At 46.0% G+C, this 22971-nt stretch overlaps 1 protein-coding gene and 1 long non-coding RNA gene across 3 annotated transcripts in view; one reads left to right on the top strand and one right to left on the bottom strand.

Annotated features, from left to right (window-relative positions):
• The window catches only part of ZMYND11 (zinc finger MYND-type containing 11), a 127378-nt gene extending 121943 nt beyond the window's left edge, over window positions 1–5435 (bottom strand). The window contains exon 1 of one of the 2 annotated variants that reach the window (XM_075315459.1): window positions 5237–5435. The gene's annotated coding sequence lies outside the window, so the exon portion shown is untranslated. Of the gene's footprint in view, window positions 1–4947; window positions 5029–5236 lie in introns of those variants that run through there. The other variant, XM_075315458.1, reaches the window with a different exon arrangement.
• Window positions 5304–12107, top strand: LOC142243489 (uncharacterized). Its single transcript, XR_012724379.1, has 3 exons — window positions 5304–5523; window positions 9175–9318; window positions 11199–12107. It is a non-coding gene; the product is annotated as an uncharacterized LOC142243489 (long non-coding RNA).
• The last annotated feature ends 10864 nt before the right edge of the window (window positions 12108–22971 follow it).

The raw sequence follows: 22971 nt of genomic DNA, 5'->3' as shown, positions 1-22971 counted from the left end.
CATAGCACAGCGCAGCCTGTACACATAGCACAGCGCAGCCTGTACACATAGCACAGCGCAGCCTGTACACATAGCACAGCGCAGCCTGTACACATAGCACAGCGCAGCCTGTAAACACAGCGCAGCCTCCCCATTGGAGCTTATTTGACACATTGGGGGATTTTTGCCTTCCTCTGGATCCACATGTTAGGCTACGGGTTGAACTAGATGGACTAAGGGGCACTTTGCACACTACGACATCGCAAGCCGATGCTGCGATGCCGAGCGCGATAGTCCCCGCCCCGTCACAGCAGCGATATCCTTGTGATAGCTGCCGTAGCGAACATTATCGCTACGGCAGCTTCACATGAACTCACCTGCCCTGCGACCGTCGCTCTGGCCGGCGACCCGCCTCCTTATTAAGGGGGCGGGTTGTATGACGTCACACGGCAGGCGGCCAATAGGAGCGGAGGGGCGGAGATGAGCAGGATGTAAACATCCCACCCACCTCCTTCCTTCCGCATATCCTACGGAAGCCGCAGTGACGCCGGTAGGAGATGTTCCTCGCTCCTGCGGCTTCACACACAGCGATGTGTGCTGCCGCAGGAGCGAGGAACAACATCGGACCATCGCGTCAGCGTAATCATGGATTACGCCGACGCTGCACCGTTGATACGATTACGCTTTTGCGCTCGTTAATCGTATCATCGAGCCTTTACACACTACGATATCGCCTGCGATGCCGGAAGTACGTCATTTTCAATTTGACCCCACCGACATCGCACCTGCGATGTCGTAGTGTGCAAAGTACCCCTTAGAGTCTCCCTTCAACCTTAAAAACTATGACTATGAGCCTGTACACACAGCGCAGCCTGCACACATAGCACAGCGCAGCGCAGCCTGTACACGCAGCGCAGCGCAGCCTGTACACGCAGCGCAGCGCAGCCTGTACACGCAGCGCAGCGCAGCCTGTACACGCAGCGCAGCGCAGCCTGTACACGCAGCGCAGCGCAGCCTGTACACGCAGCGCAGCGCAGCCTGTACACGCAGCGCAGCGCAGCCTGTACACGCAGCGCAGCGCAGCCTGTACACGCAGCGCAGCCTGTACACGCAGCGCAGCCTGTACACGCAGCGCAGCCTGTACACGCAGCGCAGCCTGTACACGCAGCGCAGCCTGTACACACAGCGCAGCCTGTACACACAGCGCAGCCTGTACACACAGCGCAGCCTGTACACACAGCGCAGCCTGTACACACAGCGCAGCCTGTACACACAGCGCAGCCTGTACACACAGCGCAGCCTGTACACACAGCGCAGCCTGTACACACAGCGCAGCCTGTACACACAGCGCAGCCTGTACACATAGCACAGTGCAGCCTGTACACATAGCACAGTGCAGCCTGTACACATAGCACAGTGCAGTGCAGCCTGTACACACAGCGCAGCCTGTACACACAGCACAGTGCAGCGCAGCCTGTACACACAGCACAGCCTGTACACATAGCACAGTGCAGTGCAGCCTATACACACAGCGCAGTCTGTACACATAGCACAGTGCAGCGCAGCCTGTACACACAGCACAGTGCAGCGCAGCCTGTACACACAGCACAGCGCAGCCTGTACACACAGCACAGTGCAGCGCAGCCTGTACACACAGCACAGTGCAGCGCAGCCTGTACACACAGCACAGTGCAGCGCAGCCTGTACACACAGCACAGTGCAGCGCAGCCTGTACACACAGCACAGTGCAGCGCAGCCTGTACACACAGCACAGTGCAGCGCAGCCTGTACACACAGCACAGTGCAGCGCAGCCTGTACACACAGCACAGTGCAGTGCAGCCTGTACACACAGCACAGTGCAGTGCAGCCTGTACACACAGCACAGTGCAGTGCAGCCTGTACACACAGCACAGTGCAGTGCAGCCTGTACACACAGCACAGTGCAGTGCAGCCTGTACACACAGCGCAGTCTGTACACATAGCACAGTGCAGCGCAGCCTGTACACATAGCACAGTGCAGTGTAGCCTGTACACACAGCACAGTCTGTACACATAGCACAGTGCAGTGCAGCCTGTACACATAGCACAGTGCAGTGCAGCCTGTACACATAGCACAGTGCAGTGCAGCCTGTACACATAGCACAGTGCAGTGCAGCCTGTACACATAGCACAGTGCAGTGCAGCCTGTACACATAGCACAGTGCAGTGCAGCCTGTACACATAGCACAGTGCAGTGCAGCCTGTACACATAGCACAGTGCAGTGCAGCCTGTACACATAGCACAGTGCAGTGCAGCCTGTACACATAGCACAGTGCAGTGCAGCCTGTACACATAGCACAGTGCAGTGCAGCCTGTACACATAGCACAGTGCAGTGCAGCCTGTACACATAGCACAGTGCAGCCTGTACACATAGCACAGTGCAGTGCAGCCTGTACACATAGCACAGTGCAGCGCAGCCTGTACACATAGCGCAGTGCAGTGTAGCCTGTACACACAGCGCAGTCTGTACACATAGCACAGTGCAGTGCAGCCTGTACACATAGCACAGTGCAGTGCAGCCTGTACACATAGCACAGTGCAGTGCAGCCTGTACACATAGCACAGTGCAGTGCAGCCTGTACACATAGCACAGTGCAGTGCAGCCTGTACACATAGCACAGTGCAGTGCAGCCTGTACACATAGCACAGTGCAGCCTGTACACATAGCACAGTGCAGTGCAGCCTGTACACATAGCACAGTGCAGCGCAGCCTGTACACATAGCACAGTGCAGCACAGCCTGTACACATAGCACAGTGCAGCGCAGCCTGTACACATAGCACAGTGCAGCGCAGCCTGTACACATAGCACAGTGCAGCGCAGCCTGTACACATAGCACAGTGCAGCGCAGCCTGTACACATAGCACAGTGCAGTGCAGCCTGTACACATAGCACAGTGCAGTGTAGCCTGTACACACAGCGCAGTCTGTACACATAGCACAGTGCAGTGCAGCCTGTACACATAGCACAGTGCAGTGCAGCCTGTACACATAGCACAGTGCAGTGCAGCCTGTACACATAGCACAGTGCAGTGCAGCCTGTACACATAGCACAGTGCAGTGCAGCCTGTACACATAGCACAGTGCAGTGCAGCCTGTACACATAGCACAGTGCAGTGTAGCCTGTACACACAGCGCAGTCTGTACACATAGCACAGTGCAGTGCAGCCTGTACACATAGCACAGTGCAGTGCAGCCTGTACACATAGCACAGTGCAGTGCAGCCTGTACACATAGCACAGTGCAGTGCAGCCTGTACACATAGCACAGTGCAGCGCAGCCTGTACACATAGCACAGTGCAGCGCAGCCTGTACACATAGCACAGTGCAGCGCAGCCTGTACACATAGCACAGTGCAGCGCAGCCTGTACACATAGCACAGTGCAGCGCAGCCTGTACACATAGCACAGTGCAGCGCAGCCTGTACACATAGCACAGTGCAGCGCAGCCTGTACACATAGCACAGTGCAGCGCAGCCTGTACACATAGCACAGTGCAGCGCAGCCTGTACACATAGCACAGTGCAGCGCAGCCTGTACACATAGCACAGTGCAGTGCAGCCTGTACACATAGCGCAGTGCAGCCTGTACACATAGCGCAGTGCAGCCTGTACACATAGCACAGTGCAGTGTAGCCTGTACACACAGCGCAGTCTGTACACATAGCACAGTGCAGTGCAGCCTGTACACACAGCGCAGCCTGTACACATAGCACAGTGCAGTGCAGCCTGTACACATAGCACAGTGCAGTGCAGCCTGTACACATAGCACAGTGCAGCGCAGCCTGTACACATAGCACAGTGCAGCGCAGCCTGTACACATAGCACAGTGCAGCGCAGCCTGTACACATAGCACAGTGCAGCGCAGCCTGTACACATAGCACAGTGCAGCGCAGCCTGTACACATAGCACAGTGCAGCGCAGCCTGTACACATAGCACAGTGCAGCGCAGCCTGTACACATAGCACAGTGCAGTGCAGCCTGTACACACAGCGCAGTCTGTACACATAGCACAGTGCAGTGCAGCCTGTACACATAGCACAGTGCAGCGCAGCCTGTACACATAGCACAGTGCAGTGCAGCCTGTACACACAGCGCAGTCTGTACACATAGCACAGTGCAGCGCAGCCTGTACACATAGCACAGTGCAGCGCAGCCTGTACACATAGCACAGTGCAGCGCAGCCTATACACATAGCACAGTGCAGCGCAGCCTGTACACATAGCACAGTGCAGCGCAGCCTGTACACATAGCACAGTGCAGTGCAGCCTGTACACACAGCGCAGCCTGTACACATAGCACAGTGCAGTGCAGCCTGTACACATAGCACAGTGCAGCGCAGCCTGTACACATAGCACAGTGCAGTGCAGCCTGTACACACAGCGCAGTCTGTACACATAGCACAGTGCAGTGCAGCCTGTACACATAGCACAGTGCAGCGCAGCCTGTACACATAGCACAGTGCAGCGCAGCCTGTACACATAGCACAGTGCAGCGCAGCCTGTACACACAGCGCAGTCTGTACACATAGCACAGTGCAGTGCAGCCTGTACACATAGCACAGTGCAGTGCAGCCTGTACACACAGCGCAGTCTGTACACATAGCACAGTGCAGTGCAGCCTGTACACATAGCACAGTGCAGCGCAGCCTGTACACATAGCACAGTGCAGCGCAGCCTGTACACATAGCACAGTGCAGCGCAGCCTGCAGGGCAAAACACAACAGCACAAATGTCCACAACAATGCAGCACTCCAGGAACCAGGCTCATATGACCAGGTGCCACACACGGGCAGTACTGCGTGGGGCGTAGTCACGGGTGGGTCCACACACGGCCACCCAACCATAATGGGGGGGGGCTGAAACCACCGGAGGGGGAAGGAGGGAGGGAAACGGGGCCGCGACGACGCAGCGCCGGTCCGCTCTCTTACCTGGGCTGGATCGGATGATGACTGGCCCTCGTCTCCCACCAATGGCAGCGCCCAATCCTGCTCCACAGGCGCCCGCTGATTGGCAGATCACTGGTTGGTGGATCGCAGACGTCTGGAGTGACGTGTCGCGCTTGCGTAGTACAACACCAGGCCACAAAATCTGCGCCGTCCCCCGGCCTGCGCCATTACGGTGAGGGGAGGAGAGTTCGGTTGCGCCTCACGGTGTGTCACTCACGGGATGCCGCGTACTAACCGCACTTCTCACACCGTTTACAATTGGGAATAATACCTGGTGACGAGTCTCCGCGCAGAGCTGGCTGGTAGTTATCCGCGGCTCTCAGGAGGTTGTGGAACTAGCTCTCCCAGCATGCTTTGCCACAAGGAATTGTGGGAGTTGTAGTTTTTTTTGTATGCACAGATACTACCTGCAGCTCCGGTCTGTGCCGGCGACAGCGCGGATCTCTGCTGTACTAGAATGTCGCACTTTTGTCTCCTCACGTAGAAGGGGAATTTGTGTCCTGGTTGTTTGGCGGTGACTGCCCCAGCGATGTTACTGCGTCCTCCGAGACTGCGCCTGTAAGTACGGAAGTAGAGTGCGGCCGTCACCCTGACAGGCCGAGGTGCTGTGCGCTGCTCGTGGGGCGGATGTCATGGGTGCGGAGCCAGGCAGCGCTGGGGCGGGGCTGAGCCTGATTGGGCTGGGGCTGAGCCTGATTGGGCTGGGGCTGAGCCTGATTGGGCTGGGGCTGAGCCTGATTGGGCTGGGGCTGAGCCTGATTGGGCTGGGGCTGAGCCTGATTGGGCTGGGGCTGAGCCTGATTGGGCTGGGCTGGGGCTGAGCCTGATTGGGCTGGGCTGGGGCTGAGCCTGATTGGGCTGGGCTGGGGCTGAGCCTGATTGGGCTGGGCTGGGGCTGAGCCTGATTGGGCTGGGCTGGGGCTGAGCCTGATTGGGCTGGGGCTGAGCCTGATTGGGCTGGGCTGGGGCTGAGCCTGATTGGGCTGGGCTGGGGCTGAGCCTGATTGGGCTGGGCTGGGGCTGAGCCTGATTGGGCTGGGCTGGGGCTGAGCCTGATTGGGCTGGGCTGGGGCTGAGCCTGATTGGGCTGGGCTGGGGCTGAGCCTGATTGGGCTGGGCTGGGGCTGAGCCTGATTGGGCTGGGCTGGGGCTGAGCCTGATTGGGCTGGGCTGGGGCTGAGCCTGATTGGGCTGGGCTGGGGCTGAGCCTGATTGGGCTGGGCTGGGGCTGAGCCTGATTGGGCTGGGCTGGGGCTGAGCCTGATTGGGCTGGGCTGGGGCTGAGCCTGATTGGGCTGGGCTGGGGCTGAGCCTGATTGGGCTGGGCTGGGGCTGAGCCTGATTGGGCTGGGCTGGGGCTGAGCCTGATTGGGCTGGGCTGGGGCTGAGCCTGATTGGGCTGGGCTGGGGCTGAGCCTGATTGGGCTGGGCTGGGGCTGAGCCTGATGGGGCTGGGCTGGGGCTGAGCCTGATGGGGCTGGGGCGAGGCTGAGCCTGATGGGGCTGGGGCGAGGCTGAGCTGGATTGGGCCGCTTTCCGTTTTTCATTTTTTTCCCCTACAAGAGCTGGAACGTCTTCATTTTTTTTTTTTTTTTTTTTTTTTTTATGAAGTCCAATTAGAGAAAATATAATTTTAGCCCCAAATACTTGAATTTAAGAAAAAAAATGCTCCCTAAAGGAGGACGACACCATATATGGAGCCTGTATTGTTAAATCTGGGGTTAACACATGAATAGTGTACAGTTTGTTTCCAAGGAGCTCCTATACTAAATCCTGGTCCAATGAGTTACGTTAAAGAGAGGAGTTAACTCCTGACATCCCAGTCAGCTCTCTACAGGCCATTAATTTTTATTCAGCAGTTAGCTACTCCCCTCCCTCTCTCAGCTCTTCTTTCTGTGTTTGCATCTTTTTAGTAACATTTTACAAATTTTAGTACAAGGAATAAGGGAGGAATTAGGGAAAGGGAAAAGCTCTTCTTTCTTATAGAACCGGTATCCCCTGACACCCACCATTGGCAGCTTCTAGAACAAATCTATGTTATCTGTTGTAAACACTCAGATTAGGAGAGGGGAGGCGTGCCACCACACACAGGAGAGCAGACTCCGCCCACTTTACGGCAGGCTGTAATCTGAGCTTTTTATACAGTGGAAATTCAGTAGGATTTCAGAAGCTGCTCCCCCTAGTGTTTAACAGTGGAAAATATCAAACTTTTTTTTTTTTTTTTTATATTTTGCACAATTAAAAAAAAAAAAATAATATTTCAACAAAACATTTAAACATTATTACTTTACATTTTTTCAGTTATTTTTTTTTTTTTGACGATACCTTCCCTTTTAAAGAAGCACTCCCATCAAAGACTTTATCCTTTTATATTGCAATGAACATATTGTAAAGCACTATTTACTTAAAATTGCTAATTTTGCCCTTCTACCCAGTTAATTTTTCATTTTCCATTAGTTCTAGGTCCTCTTTCGATTAAAAACAGAGTAGCTGAATCCTTCTCAGCCAGAGCTGGGTGTAGTGCGGTCTGTGGGCCAAATTCTGACTTATGGTTATTCCAGTCCAGCCTGAGACAGCTGACTGGCTGAAAAAAGATGCACACGAGGTGCACTATAACCGTCCCTGGCACGCGTCCTAATGTCACAGCGGTCTGCGTCATCCGGATACAGAAAGCAGTGAATATATTAGTGGTGGATGGAACCGCCGACTCCTTCTTCCATCAATACATGTGTGGGACTGAGACAGCAGATGCGATGATGCTGCGTCATTGCGTACGCTGTGCGGAGTTAGTGCACCAGAGATTGGAGCAGAGACCTTGGGGAATGGGAGGTATGTGTATTACTTTTTTTTCTAATGTGTGTGAGATGTGTGGCTTTAAGTAGGAGACTATGGGATAAAAAGGCAGAAAGTGAGCAGCTGCAAATTGAGAAAGTGACCTTTCAAATAAAGTGCGTTGAACGGGTAAATGCTTTGTCAATAGCGGGGATGTGTGGGGTCTCCTACTGTATATAAGTGAGTATCCACATACTGAATTCTGCTCAATAATAAGTGATGCAAGTATTAATATAATTGTTGAGCAGAATTAATTTAGCGTATTGGTTAATCCTCCACAGCAGTCAGTCTCTCATGTAGGGCCCCTCGCAGAAAGTTTATTTCCCACCCCTGTCCTAACCTCTATGTAGAAACAGGAAATCATGTCCCTGCATGAATCCACTTGTTCAACTTCTGACCCAACTGATCCGTGATGACTCATGCAGGGAAAAATAAACTTTGTTTCCGCATATATCTTCATGGGATTCAGCTAGTCTGTTTTTATTCACAAGATGTCAGACACATAATGAAAAAGAGAAGGATTTACTGGGTAGAAAAGCAAAATCAGTGATATTTAATATGACGACTGTAATATATTAAGAGGATAAAAACTGATGAGGGTGCTTCTTTAAAGGGAACCTGTCAGGTGCAATATGCACCCAGAACCACGAGCAGTTCTGGGTGCATATATATATAATCCCTGCCTAACCGTCCCTGTATCTAGTAGCATACATAGAGATCTTTAGAAAAAGTATTTCTAAAGAGCCATTATGATATGATAATGTGTCAGGGACTAGACACAAGGGCGTCAGTTCCTGCGCTCATTCAGCCCCCTTAGTAATGGTAGTACACCCACAGGGGCGTGTTAAACATGCTATTCAATGCAGCGTCACCAGGAGTGACGCACGTACCTGTGTCCAGTGTTACCATTGAACTGAAGTCTAGGTACTTCCGGTCATGTGCAGTGTATGTGTCCCAGTTTCAGAGAGGTCTAGTGTGCATGACCGGAAGTGCCAGGTCTTCAGCGCATTGAATAGCATGTTAGCACGTCCCTGTGGACGCCCTACCATGCTAAGAGGGCGGAATGAGTGCAGGAACTTGCCTTTAGTCCCTACGCTCATTAGCATATCATAAAAAATCTTTAGAAATACTTTTTCTAAAGACCTCTACTATATATCTATGCTACTAGATACAGGTATAGGCAGGGATTAGAAATATGCACCCAGAACTGCTCGTGGCTCTGGGTGCTTATTGCACCTGACAGGTTCCCTTTAATGATCACTCTCACTTTTGGAAGCGCTGTGCCTTTTTAAAGTCCGTGTTATCTATATGTAAGTGATAATGTAAGCTATAACCATGTAGACAAAGAACAAGCACTGACAGATTGTTAATGTGTAGTGGTAGAATGAAACTTCTCATCAGAACTGTCACTCGAGGAGGAGAGCCCATCCCACAACCAGCCAGGCAGTAGGGAGACTGCAGAGCTGTGAGTTGCTCAAGAGACAACACGATAATCCTTTAAAGATGGTGCTGAATTTGGAGGTAAAAAATATATAATTTAATCATGTAATCTACATAGCTGTATAAGCTCTTTTTTTGCTACATAAGTTCCATTTGTCAGTGGCACCATTTTTAGGATACATATCACTTAATAAAAATAACTTTTTGAGGACATAGAAAAATACAGCAATTCTGCTGTTTGTTTTTTACACCTAAAGTTTCACGTACTGCATATAATATAACTTGTTTATATATACAGTGTGACCTTGGATTACGAGCATAATGGTTTCGGTTGTGTGCTCTTAAACCAAGTTACTCTTATATCAATGCGGGTTTTACCATAGGAAATAAGTGAAACACAGACAATTCGTTCCACAACCCAAGAATAAAGAGAATTTTGTTTACTTACCGTAAATTCTTTTTCTTATAGTTCCGTAATGGGAGACCCAGACCATCGATGAAGAAATTTACTGTATTTATACAAACGTATTACAGTAATACAAAATGTACTGTATTCATAAAATTATTACAGTTCACTAATACAAAATACTGTACAGTAAAAACATGTAAAATAAATTAAACTGCACTTTAGCTTACAATAGAATTGTTAGGCTACTTTCACACTTGCGTTGGATGGCTTCCGTTGCTATCCGCAGCCTTGAGGAATTATGGTAACCGTTGCAGGAAACCGTTATATTCCTCATAGACTTCTATTAGCTACGGATAGCAACGGATGGTCTTGCGTTGCATCCGCTGCACGACGCAGCGTCGTTATTTTGACGCTGCGTCAGGCGGGAGGAACGCAACATGTAACTTTTTCTGGAGCGGCGGAAACCTTTATTTTTCACTGCGCATGCTCATTTTTTTTTTTTTAATCACAGAAACTTTATTTTGTTTTTTGCATGTGAGAGCGTTCAGCTGATCGCCCGGTTGCCGGGTGATCAGCTGATCGTTCACAATAGTCTGCTGCCGGTAAAACTGTAAAGAAGGGGAAAAAAAAAAGCTTTCCGTTGTTTTGTACAATCCGTTGCATCCGTTGTGCCATTATATGCAACGCATCCGTTGCATCCGTCACACAACGCAATGCAACGGATGCCGTTCAACGCAAGGGTGAAAGTAGTGAGTGGGAGGTGCACTATAGAGAGAGAAAAATGATATATAAATATGACAACCTTTATTCTAGTACAATACGCCAAAAAACACACCCCAGATCTATAAGGGCAGAACTAAGCCAAATGTGGGGTAGGAATATTTCACAGGCAATTAAATTACAGTATAAGCAATGTGCTGCACTGGTAGAAAGAAAGTACAATGCTGTATCCACAAATGCAAATTAATAGACATGCTGTATAGTATATACTGTGCTGTACAATGTTATATTGTATACAGTATATAGCACATATGTACAGAAAGTTACCTCCAGAGCATGATGAAAGGACGGAAGCAGACGTGTGCACGGTGAGTATTTGCTCTTATTGCAAATCATTGCTCTTAGACCAAGTTACAAATTTTGAAAAGCTTTTCTTGTCTTGCAAAACACACTCATACCAAGTTACTCTTAAACCAAGGTTCCACTATGTATGTATATATACTGTATACCGTATGTGTGTGTGTGTGTGTGTGTATATGTGTGTGTATATATATATATATATATGTGTATGTGTATATATATATATATATATATATATATATATATATATTTTATTTATTTATATAGTGTGTGTGTATATGTGTGTGTATGGCATCCGTTAGACTTTGTTGTTCATATTTTAAAATTAATCTGATATAAATTTATGCAAATGGGCCTTTTAGTATTTTTTTTTTTTTCTTTAAAAGTACAATGGTTTTTATCTATACCACATGTATATTAAAATGTAATTGAGCAGCTAATCTAATTTTTTTTTTTTTTTTATTTATTACAGATGGTTTGAGTTTGTGTTTTTTTTTCTTTTTTTTTCTTTTCAAAATCAAAGATGCCAGTCTGTTACGTTGAACATTGTAAAACGTGTTGGAAACCGAACGACCCCTATAGCATGATGCATTCTTTTCCACGGAACAGACGTTTAATAAGGGAATGGCTTAGTCGTCTTCCAAACCAAAACCTAAATATTGACCAGGCTGTGGAGCGCATATCGTCCAGTAAGCAGGGGAAGTATCGGATATGTACCAAACACTTTACAGTGGACAGCTATAAGGCTTCAAAAGGTTCTCAAAGATTAATAAAAGGAGCCGTTCCAACAATTTTTCCGCTGCCGCCTTGTAAGGACAGTGAAGATCAAGCGGAGTTCGATGATTCTGACCTAAGTAATGGACTTAAAAAACGGAAAACATTTACGGCATCCTCTTTCATTGAACACAGCTACGCAGTAACGGCAGAGCCTATTACTATAAATATAGAGCCAGATGTCTCTAATGAAGAACACATACAGACAGTGGTGGAGGAATACTTTACCGTGACAATAGATTAATCTGACGAAATTAATTGTGATCAACTCCGACTTCTCCAAATTGAAAAGATCCCAAAAATTGACAAAAGGAAACTTTCTGAACCAACTGCCATTCTCTGTATGGTACATGTGAAGAGCGTATAATGGTCGACCCTACTTGTTTTACTTCCAATGTAGCAAACTAGCATAATTTTCCCCACTTGATTTACCAGATCAAACCTCAGAATTATCACGTTTCAGTCATTCTGATACGTCTAATCCATCAGATATGACCATCGCATTGTTGGAGCATCTAATGATACATGACTATAATGGAGAAAAGCAGTCTTAAAGGGAACCTGTCACCAGTTTTATGGCCTATAAGCTGCGGCCACCACCAGTGGACTTTTGTATACAGCATTCTAACATGCTGTATATAAGAGCCCAGGCCGCTGTGAGCACATAAAAAACACTTTATAATACTCACCTAAACCGGTCACTGCAGCGCCTCCTCTCTCTGCCATCTTGCTCCTCCGTCTTTTGAAGCCTGTGTGCATGATGCGACCACGTCATACAGACTCGCCGGCACTGAGGTCCTACGCAGGCGCACTTTGATCTGCCCTGCTCAAGGCAGATTAAAGTATTGTAGTGCGCCTGTGCAGGACCTCAGTGACAGAGAGTGTGTATGACGTGGACGCGTCATGTACACAGGCTTCAGAAGACAGAGGAGTAAAATGGCCGAGAGAGGAGGTGCCGGTCCCGGAGAACAGCGCCGCCCACCGGGCCAACCAGCACCGCAGCGACCGGTTTAGGTGAGTATTATAAAGTGTTTTTTTATGTGCTCACAGTGGCCTGCGCTCTTATATACAGCATATTAGAATGCTGTATATAAGAGCCCACTGGTGGTGGCCGCAGCTTATAGGCCATAAAACTGGTGACAGGTTCTCTTTTAAAGCACCACTTCAGCATGTTTTTATTTGAGTGCTGTAGTGGTACTTTAGATCTAAGCCCCCTGCCCCAGTCTTCTACTCCTTCCTCTGGCATCTCCCCTTTTTTTTTTTTTTTTTTTTTTTTTCCGCATCTTTTGTCCCGCAGCGCCATCTTGCACCCATAGCTTATGACTGGCTGGATGTCCAATTTATGTCACAAGCTCTCAATACAAGTCTATAAGAGCTAGAATTAGGCCCTCATAGACTTATATTGAGTTAGTACTTCCGGGTACGTTCCATGAAACACTGGAGCAGCCGGCAGTTCGCCGATCGCCAAGACTGACTGGAGCTGTGGTTATAGAAGATGAAGACACCAGAGGTTAAGTATAAGACGGGGCAGTGGACTTAGATTTTTATCACCATTCTAGTGGTAAAATAAAAAACAAAATGTTGCAGTGTGCTTTAAATCAATGATTAAAAAAGGCTAAATATTTTAATAAAGATGTTTTATTTATGTGGTTTTTTTTGCGGTTTGCACATGGTGCATCTATGAGTATTTGAGATTATTAGTTTGACCATTACTTTCTAAAGCTGGAAGAAAAAAAAAAACTCAAGGAATTACCGGATCCTGGATTTTTGTGTTGATTACTGATAAAATGGGAGCTGAGTTTAGATAAGTAACTACCAAATGTGTTCAATAAAAGTCAGTAAACCTAAACATCCCCTGCCCAGGGAGAAACGGTATGTGAACTGTTCTTCCCTACAATTGTAAAACCATCATTATTTCTGGGATGATCAGTGTGCAGGACACTTTTCAGGTAAGGCCACAGCTAATGATAGGCGACCCCCCCCTTCCCCCACCCGTTTATCAGGAGCCTTGCCCGAACCTTTTGTAAAGTTTGAGTTCGAGGCCGGAGATAATGCAAATTTTCGTCCAAACCCCGAGCTTGGACTTTACAGTTGTGGGATGGGGAGGAGGGGCTGTAAATTAAAGAATGTAGTCCCGCGACGCGTCCTGCAGACCCACTCAGCCACTGGCTCCCGGCCGCTTCTGCTTTTGGATCGATCATTAACTTCTGGTGGTATTCACTGCACTGCTCGTCACTCTGCAGTCTTCGGCTTTTTTCGGCCGTGTCCGTGGTGACATTAGAGTTCACATGAGTCCATGGCTTAGCCTTGGACTCTATTAACCCCTTCAGCCCCGGGGCACTTTCCGTTTTTGCGTTTTTGTTTTTTGCTCCCCTTCTTCCGAGAGCCGTAACTTTTTTATTTTTCCGTCAATCTTGCCATATGAGGGCTTGTTTTTTGCGGGACAAGTTGTACTTTTAAATGAAACCATAAGTTTTACCATATGGTGTACTGGAAAGCAGCAAAAAAATTCCAAGTGTGGAAAAATTACAAAAAAAGTGTGATGGCACAATAGTTTTTGGGATGTTTTATTCACGGTGTTCACTATATGGTAAAACTGATGTGTGGGTATGATACCTGAGGTCGGTGCGAGTTTGTAGACACCAAACATGTATAGGTTTACTTGTATCTAAGGGGTTAAAAAAAATTCACAAGTTTGTCCAATAAAAGTGGCGCACGTTTTGCGCCATTTTCTGAAACACGTAGCGTTTTTATTTTTTGGGATCTGTGGCTCAGTGACGGCTTATTTTTTGCGTCTCGAGCTGACGTTTATAATGGTACCATTTTTGCGCAGATGCTACGTTTTGATCGCCTGTTATTGCATTTTGCGTAAAACTTGCGGCGACCAAAAAACGTAATTTTGGCGTTTGGAATTTTTTTGCCACTACGCCGTTTACCAATCAGATTAATTGATTTTATATTTTGATAGATCGGGCATTTCTGAACGCGGCGATACCAAATATGTGTATATTTATTTATTTTTTAACCCTTTAATTTTCAATGGGGAGAAAGGGGGGTGATTTGAACTTTTAGGTTTTTTTATTTTTTTTTAATTTTTTAAAACTTTTTTTTTACTTTTTTTATTTTATTTTACTAGTCCCCCTAGGGGGCTATAGCGATCAGCAATCCGATTGCTGATCGCTATCTGCTGATCACAGCTATTCCGCTGTAAACAGCAGAAATAGTCACTTTCTTTCTTCCTCTGCTCCGTGCCGAGGAAGAATGAAAGTGAAACTTCTTAGCACCAGGCGTCATCACATGACCCTGTGCTACGATGGCAACCACCGAACGTCACGTGATCACTCACGTGACGTCCGGAGGGGGCGGAGGTAAGAAAAAAAGATGGCCGCGCGCATATAGATCTCGCTGCCAGACTTTGGCAGCGAGATCTAAGGGGTTAATGTTCCGGGTGGAATGCGATTCCACTCGGAACATGTAGGCACACATGTCAGCTGTTGAAAACAGCTGATATGTGTGCCGATCCACGCCGCCTGCCCGCGGCAGGGGGCGGGGATTACCGGGACACGATCCATGACGGAAAGATCCGTCCATGGTCGTGAAGGGGTTAAACTTTGACTGTCACGGTCAGCCTGCTTCTCGCTCTATAGAGACGCTTGTCTGAGGACTATGTCAGACTAAGGATTTTTTTTATTATAATAAAGATGGAGTCTCAAATTTTTTATTTTATTTTAATAAAACATCTTTTTTGTTGTTTACTAGAAATTCATGGTGGCTATGTCTAATTTGGTGTGACACCATGAATTTCAGGTTTAGTAGCAGCTGATAATGCAAAGCTGGCCCTAACCCCTTTATTACCCAGCATGCCACCACCATCAGAGAGAGCAATGTCAGCTCTGCTTCATCACTGTACAGACAAGCGTCTCTGCGAGAAGCAGGCTGACACTGACAGTCAAAGTTCAATCAAGTCCATGGCTAAGACATGGACTTGTGTTCACCCATCACTAGCCACAGCATGTCCATAGGGTTAAGGTCAGGACTCTACGATGGTCTTTCCAAAAGAAAAATCTATTTTTTTTTTCTTTTTTCAACTATTATTAATTTACTTGTGTACTTTGCATCAATATCTTGTTGCCTCACCCAGCAACTTTTCCAGTTCCAGTCATGGGTTTCTGCCCTTATTTACTCCTGTAAAATATTTTCATACTAGTTTGAATTTGTTGTTCTCTCAAATATCTTAAGTTGTCCAGGTTCTGAGTCACCAAAATGGCCTTAAACCATTTTGTTCCCTTCACCATGCTTCCTAGTTAGGATGAGGTATTGTTGGGTAGCGTTTTTTTCCTTCAAACATACTTGTCTTGCTGTGTTTTGTGTTCTTTCCATAAAACATTGTGGAACATTACAATATTTCAGCCAAACTTGAGACTGGGTACAATGTTTCTCTAGGTGTTGCTCAGACAGATTTTCCAGTTCATTATATTGATGGCATATCAGATTGCTGAGGGTGTGATACCCTGCACCCCTGCTGATCAGCAGCTTCCCGACATTGTTCACATACGCTCAGTTGCATAGCGGAACTACACAGCCCTTCAACTATATAGTGACCACAGCCGGGAACTGTAGATTTACCCCTGTATAGCTGATTGACCTGTGCAGTTATACTCCACAAGTGAGCTCATCTAGCTGGCACAAGAAAACATGATCAGCGGGAGTGTCGGGTCCACCGATCTGATATTGATTATCCTGCGGATAGGCCATCAACATTAAGTACTGGACAAATCCGTTATAGGGTTTGTCCACAACTGTAACACTAATGGCCTATCCTTAGAATAAGTAATCAATGTCTGATTTGTCGGGGTGTGAAACTCTGCACCCCCGCCGATCAGCTGTTCTTTGTTTCAGTGGTGGTCGGAAATGCACAGCTCCCTTGATGGAATAGAGGCCGTGGCCAGGTACCTCACATTCGCTGCTCCCATGCTGTAATGACTAGAAGCAATGAAAGTGAAGAGTTGTCAACGTGATAAGTTCTGACATATAAGGGCTTGTGCGCACGTTGAGTTGTGTCACTGCAGAAAATTCTACAGTAATTTGACAGCTCATGTGCAATTCCAATCGCTACAGAAACACTGCATAATGGATGCATAAAATTTCTGCAGAAAAAATACAGATTTCATGCACTCGGGATGCTGCCTCTCCCATAGACATAGTGGGAGCTGCATCCAAAGCGCACGGAATAATTGACATGCTGCATTTTTAAACGCAGTGATTTTGTCAAATTGTTTCCACTCAAATCGCTGCGTTCAAAAAAGCATCGTGCGCACGAATTATGCACAATCTTTATAGATTGTGCTGGGGACGCAGGACGCATGTGATTACGCTGCATTGCTAAACGCTGCATAAACGCATGAAATTACGCAACGTGCGCATGAGCCCTAAGTCTCGTGAGATCTTGATGAAAAAGCTTGTTCTGAGGATTTCTGACTGTGCCTCACCCACACTCAGCCTTGCTATGATTGGGTATTAATTGAAAATATAAGGAGCGCTGATAGTGTAAAACCAACAGATCAGTGAGGTAGATCAGGAAAAATACACTCACCTGAAAAGGTTGTGATAGTCACAACCACTGATCGAGCATAGGATGATGGCGTCTGCTGCAGCCCCACGTGGATGTGCATACAAATCAGAGTGAAAAGGGGGTTAATGCCGCGCATCAGCCAAAATGATGTAGCACGTTGATGTTATAAACGTATTCTTTTATTCCATCGGTCTACGCGTTTCGAGGATATACCTCTTCTTCAGGACCAGTGCATCAACATATGTTGATGCACTGGTCCTGAAGAAGAGGTATATCCTCGAAACGCGTAGACCGATAGAATAAAAGAATACGTTTATAACATCAACGTGCTACATCTTAATTTTGGCTGATGCGCGGCATTAACCCCCTTTTCACTCTGATTTGTATGATTGGGTATTGTCATACATGGTTAAAAGTAATCGCCCTCTTGATTCTTTAAAGGTAAAATTTGCTTAGCCCTTAAAAGTCCCTATCTCTGCAAGGCTGTGTAGAAAAAAATAATCTGTTCAATCAGAACCTGTGTCCCTTTTTACTGATATACAGTTTAAATTATAAACATATTGTGAAAGGTCTTTAAGGCCCCTATGAATTTGCCAAGCCTGCCTCCAGTCTCATGTACAGTATATGGGGCCCTCGCGCCTTGGGATAAAGAAGGATCCGCACTGCTGGATTTCCAATAGCTGATCTATTTGTTCTCCACAGCTATAAGTCACTGACAGGAGTATGGCAGCCACTTTTTCATAGAGAGTACAGGGGTGTGCAGCAAAGCAGAGGGTTCCTTGGTATGGGGAAATTGGAGAAAACAGCTGTTGACCAAACAATTATTTAAACAGAATCTGTCACATCTGTATGGAGTCTATATGAAGTGAAAGCTGCACACCAAATTCAGAGTAATATGAACAAGCATAACTGCTTGATGATACATAAAGAATGAAAAATACAACTAGCCATATGAAAAATGGAAAAAAATATGTTGGTGATATTGCATAACTGCTGAGGATTATTTTGACAAAAAGAGATATTTAGCTAATGTATTGATCAATTCATTACTGCCCCATAACCACTTTACTGTAATCTCTTATTTATTGGGTCCCTAGCAAAATGTTACCTCTATATGCGGTTAAAACCTGCTTGTGTGCATGGGTACCTAACCAAATGTTAACTCTATGTGCGGCTGAAACCTGCTGTGTATGAGAAGCAAGGGACCTGGCTATATAGGAAGTTGAATAATCATGGCTAAAGGGCGGGACTGGGTTCTCAGACAGAAAAAACTGCATAACAATCAAAATGACTGCTGGAACTCCATTGAAAATGTGAACAGGGTGCTAGCCAAAAAATAAAAAATCTATATGAACAAGCCAGGTCCCTTGCTTCCCATACACAGCAGGTTTCAGCCGCACATAGAGGTAACATTTGGTTAGGTACCCATGCACACAAGCAGGTTTTAACCGCATATAGAGGTAACATTTTGTTAGGGACCCCATAAATAAGAGATTACCGTGAAGTGGTTATGGGGCAGTAATGAATTGATCAATACATTAGCTAAATATCTCTTTTTTTCAAAATAATCCTCAGCAGTTATGCAATATCACCAAAACATTTTTTTTCCATTTTTCATATGGCTAGATGTATTTTTCATTCTTTATGTATCATCAAGCAGTTATGCTTGTTCATATTTCTCTGAATTTGGTGTGCAGCTTTCACTTCATATAGATTATGTATTTTTTGGCTAGCACCCTGTTCACATTTACAATGGAGTTTTACATCTGCATGGAGAGCGCTGGCTGTAAAAGCGCCCCGAAGTCTGGCTGCTCGTTCACTGCCAGTCAGTGCGGTACACCGAGCTGCTACTGAGCTGGTGCTGGCGTCACCCCAGTGACTAAAACCTGAATGCTGCCAGGCGGATTAAAGTTAATTTCCTTCCGGCAGCGGGGTTGAATGTGCAAGCCCCTGGCAGGTTCGAAACAGTTAACCTGAAGATTAATACCAAATCTGCAGGTTAATAGCAAGTTTGTTTTTTATACAATTAACCGGTTCTCTTAAGGCTTCGTCCAAAAAGTTTGCACAGTGAAAGGAAGCAATGTAGTAGAGTATGGGAGAGTCCTTGCACTTTTGCTGCAAAATATCTATAACTGATGACCTCCTTTCTGTTTTGGATAAAGCGCTGTTAGAACAATTTTATAATTCAGAGTGGATATGAGCAGACAATATGAGACATTACAGAATAATAAAATTTAACAGATACCAAAAGGAGTGAGGTTCCTGCTTACAAGCTTACAATCTATGAGGAAATAGTGGAGGCACAAAAGGTAAATTGGGGGGCCTCTGGGAAAGCTTGATATTAGAGTTGAGCAAGTACCTATTCATACTCGATATATACAGTGCCTTGCGAAAGTATTTGCCCCCCTTGAATTTTTCAACCTTTTCCCACATTTCAGGCTTCAAACATAAAGATAAAAATTTTAATGTTATGGTGAAGAATCAACAAGTGGGACACAATTGCGAAGTTGAACAAAATTTATTGCTTATTTTAAACTGTTGTAAAAAAAGAATAAATTGAAAATTGGGGCGTGCAACATTATTTAGCCCCTTTACTTTTAGTGCAGCAAACTCACTCCAGAAGTTCATTGAGGATCTCTGAATGATCCAATGTTGTCCTAAATGACTGATGATGATAAATATAATCCACCTGTGTGTAATCAGGTCTCCGTATAAATGCAACTGCTCTGTGATATTTTCAGTGTTCTGGTTAAAGCGCAGAGAGCATCATGAAGACCAAGGAACACAACAGGCAGGTCCGTGATACTATTGTGGAGAAGATTAGTGATACTGTTCTGGAGAAGATTAAAGACGGATTTGGTTACAAAAAGCTTTCCACAACTTTAAACATCCCAAGAAGCACTGTGCAAGCGATCATATTGAAATGGAAGGAGTATCATACCACTGCAAATCTACCAAGACCCGGCCAACCCTCAAAAATGTAATCTCAAACAAGGAAAAGACTGATCAGAGATGCAGCCAAGAGGCACATGATCACTCTGGATGAACTGCAGAGATCTACAGCTGAGGTGTGAGAGTCTGTCCATAGGACAACAATCGGTCGTACACTGCACAAATGTGGCTTTTATGAAAGAATGGAAAGAAGAAAGACATTTCTCAAAGATATCCGTAAAAAGTGTCATTTAAAGTTTGCCACAAGCCACCTGGGAGACACACCAAACATGTGGAAGAAGGTGCTCTGGTCAGATGAAACCAAAATTGAACTTTTTGGGCACAATGCCAAACTATATGTTTGGCGTAAAAGCAAAATAGCTCATCACCCTGAACACACCATCCCCACTGTCAAACATGGTGGCAGTATCAAGGTTTGCGCCTGGTTTTCTTCAGCAGGGAGAGGGAAGATGGTTAAAATTGATGGGAAGAAGGATGGAGCCAAATGCAGGACCATTCTTGAAAGAAACCTGTTGGAGTCCGCAAAACACTTGAGACTGGGACGGAGATTTAATTTTCAACAAGACAATGATCCCAAACATGAAGCAAAATCCACAAATAAACGTATCCAGGTGTTAGAATGGCCAAGTCAAAGTCCAGACCTGAATCCAATCGAGAATCTGTGGAAAGAGCTGAATACTGCTGTTCACAAAAGCTCTCCATCCAACCTCACTCAGCTCCAGCTGCAAAGGAAGAATGGGCAAGAATTTCAGTCTCTCGATGTGCAAAACTGATAGAGACATACCCCAAGCGACTGCAGCTGTAATCGCAGCAAAAGGTGGCGCTACAAAGTATCAACTTAAAGGGGACGAATAATATTGCACGCCCCACTTTTCAGTTTATTCTTTTTTTACAAAACTTTAAAATAAGCAATAAATTTCGTTCGACTCACAATTGTGTCCCACTTGTTGATTCTTCACCAAAACATTACATTTTTTTATCTCTATGTTTGAAGCCTGAAATGTGGGATAAGGTTGAAAAATTCAAGGGGGCCAAATACTTTCGCAAGGCACTATATATCATAACAAATACCGTCTAAAACCTGCGTATTTGTTCTGAATAGCGTGTGCTAATGCAAGTCAATGGGGAAAAACTCACAAAGTAATGAGTAACCTCAATTCCGCACTATTCGGTACTCGCACAAAAAATACGGCATCTGGGTTACTTGCTACTTTGCGAGTTTTTCCCCATTGACTTGCATTGCACACACTATTTGGAATGAATACATGAGTATTAGACAGTACTTGTTATGAGTATAGCGAGTACAAATAGTTAGGTACTCGCTCAACTCTACTTGTCATATATGGTGCAGCCATCAATATAATAGGGGATTCAAATACAGCTGCATGAACCGGTCACTAGCCTGAATTTATATAAGTACAGATACAGAGTGTAAGAAAGTACATGAAGAGGAATGCAAACAAAAGATACAGGGGACCAGAATTGACAGAAAATTTTATAAAGCGCAGAATGGGAATAGTTAGATGAGTGAGGTGATAGACCAGTCTAAAGAAATGCATTTTTAAGGCTGCTTAAAAGTGTGGATGTTGGGAATTAATCGAATTGTTCTTGGTAGTGTGTTCCAGAGCATAGGCGCAGCTCGTGAGAAATCTTGGAGATGGGATTGGAAGGATCGAATTAGTGAGGATGTCAGTCTTAGGTCATTAGCAGAATGGAGGGCACGGGTAGGGTGATAGAGATGAGGGAGGAAATGTAGGGCGGGGCAGAACTGTGCAGCATTTTGTGGGTGAGAGTGATAAGTTATTTTGGACTCTAGTGAATGGGCAACCAGTACAGTGACTGCCACAGTGTAGAGGTATCGGTGAAGCGGTTGGAGAGGAAAATGATCCTGGCTGCGGCATTCAGGATAGATTGGAGATGGGAAACTTTAGTAATATTGAGACTGATTAGTAGAGAATTACAGTGATCCAGGAGAGAATCAATACGAGTGACTATAATAGGTTTTCCAGAGTCAACGGTAAGAAAAGGTCTAACTTTAGAGATGTTTTTGAAGTGGCGGTGATATGAGTGAACGGATGTGAGGAGTGAAGGAGAGATCTGAGTCAATACGAGAATGAAAGTGGTCAGTGAGTGGGAGTGGGGAGTTAGTAAAATCATGCACTGAGCAGAGACAGGATCAGACCAGGTCAAGTGTATTCCAGTCTTCATGTGTAGGAAAGTTAGTAAGCTGTGAAAGGCCAAGAGAGGAGGTTAGAGATAAAAGATGAGCCTCCGATGGCGAGAGGGGATTATCAATTGGGATGTTAAAATCCCCCCTGTGGAGGTCACAGGCTAGAAAGTGTGGAAGCCGTGTGGCAAAATAATCCAAGAACTGACCTTTGGGGGGGAAGCTGGAGGGCAATACACAACTGCCACTCGTAGGGAGAATGGCCTGTAAAGTCTGACTGTGGACCTCAAAAGAAGAGAAAATAAGTGAGGGGACCGGAGGGATGACTTGAAAGCACAGTTTGTTGAAAGCAGCAGAGCAACACCTCCACCGCATCTGTTCTCAAGTTTAGGGGTATGAGAAAATTGAAGGCCACCATATGAGAGAGCAGCAGCAGCGGCGGTGGTGTCAGACTGCTGAATCCAGGGCTCAGTAAGACCCAGGAGGTTAAGGGAATTGGAAAGGAAAAGTCATGGATGAAGGAGAGTTTGTTACATGCTGATCGTGGGTTCTAAAGCGCACAGTTAAATGAGACCGAAGGCATGCAAAGATTATTAATGAGATTTATGGGTTTTCTGAATGTACCAGGGAAGGAGCTGAACTTACGAAGGCCTTGGATTAGGTGCAATATCTCCTGCAACAAGGAGAATATACAGAGAGTGAGCATGGGGTTAACACTAGAAGTCCCAGAGAGAGAGGGGTCATTTAACATTTCTACCATTGGAATCCTATGCAGCTCGA

This window comes from Anomaloglossus baeobatrachus, chromosome 6, assembly GCF_048569485.1.
Source record: "Anomaloglossus baeobatrachus isolate aAnoBae1 chromosome 6, aAnoBae1.hap1, whole genome shotgun sequence".
Taxonomy (NCBI): Eukaryota; Metazoa; Chordata; class Amphibia; order Anura; family Aromobatidae; genus Anomaloglossus; species Anomaloglossus baeobatrachus.
This window is presented reverse-complemented; position numbering and strand designations above follow the sequence as displayed.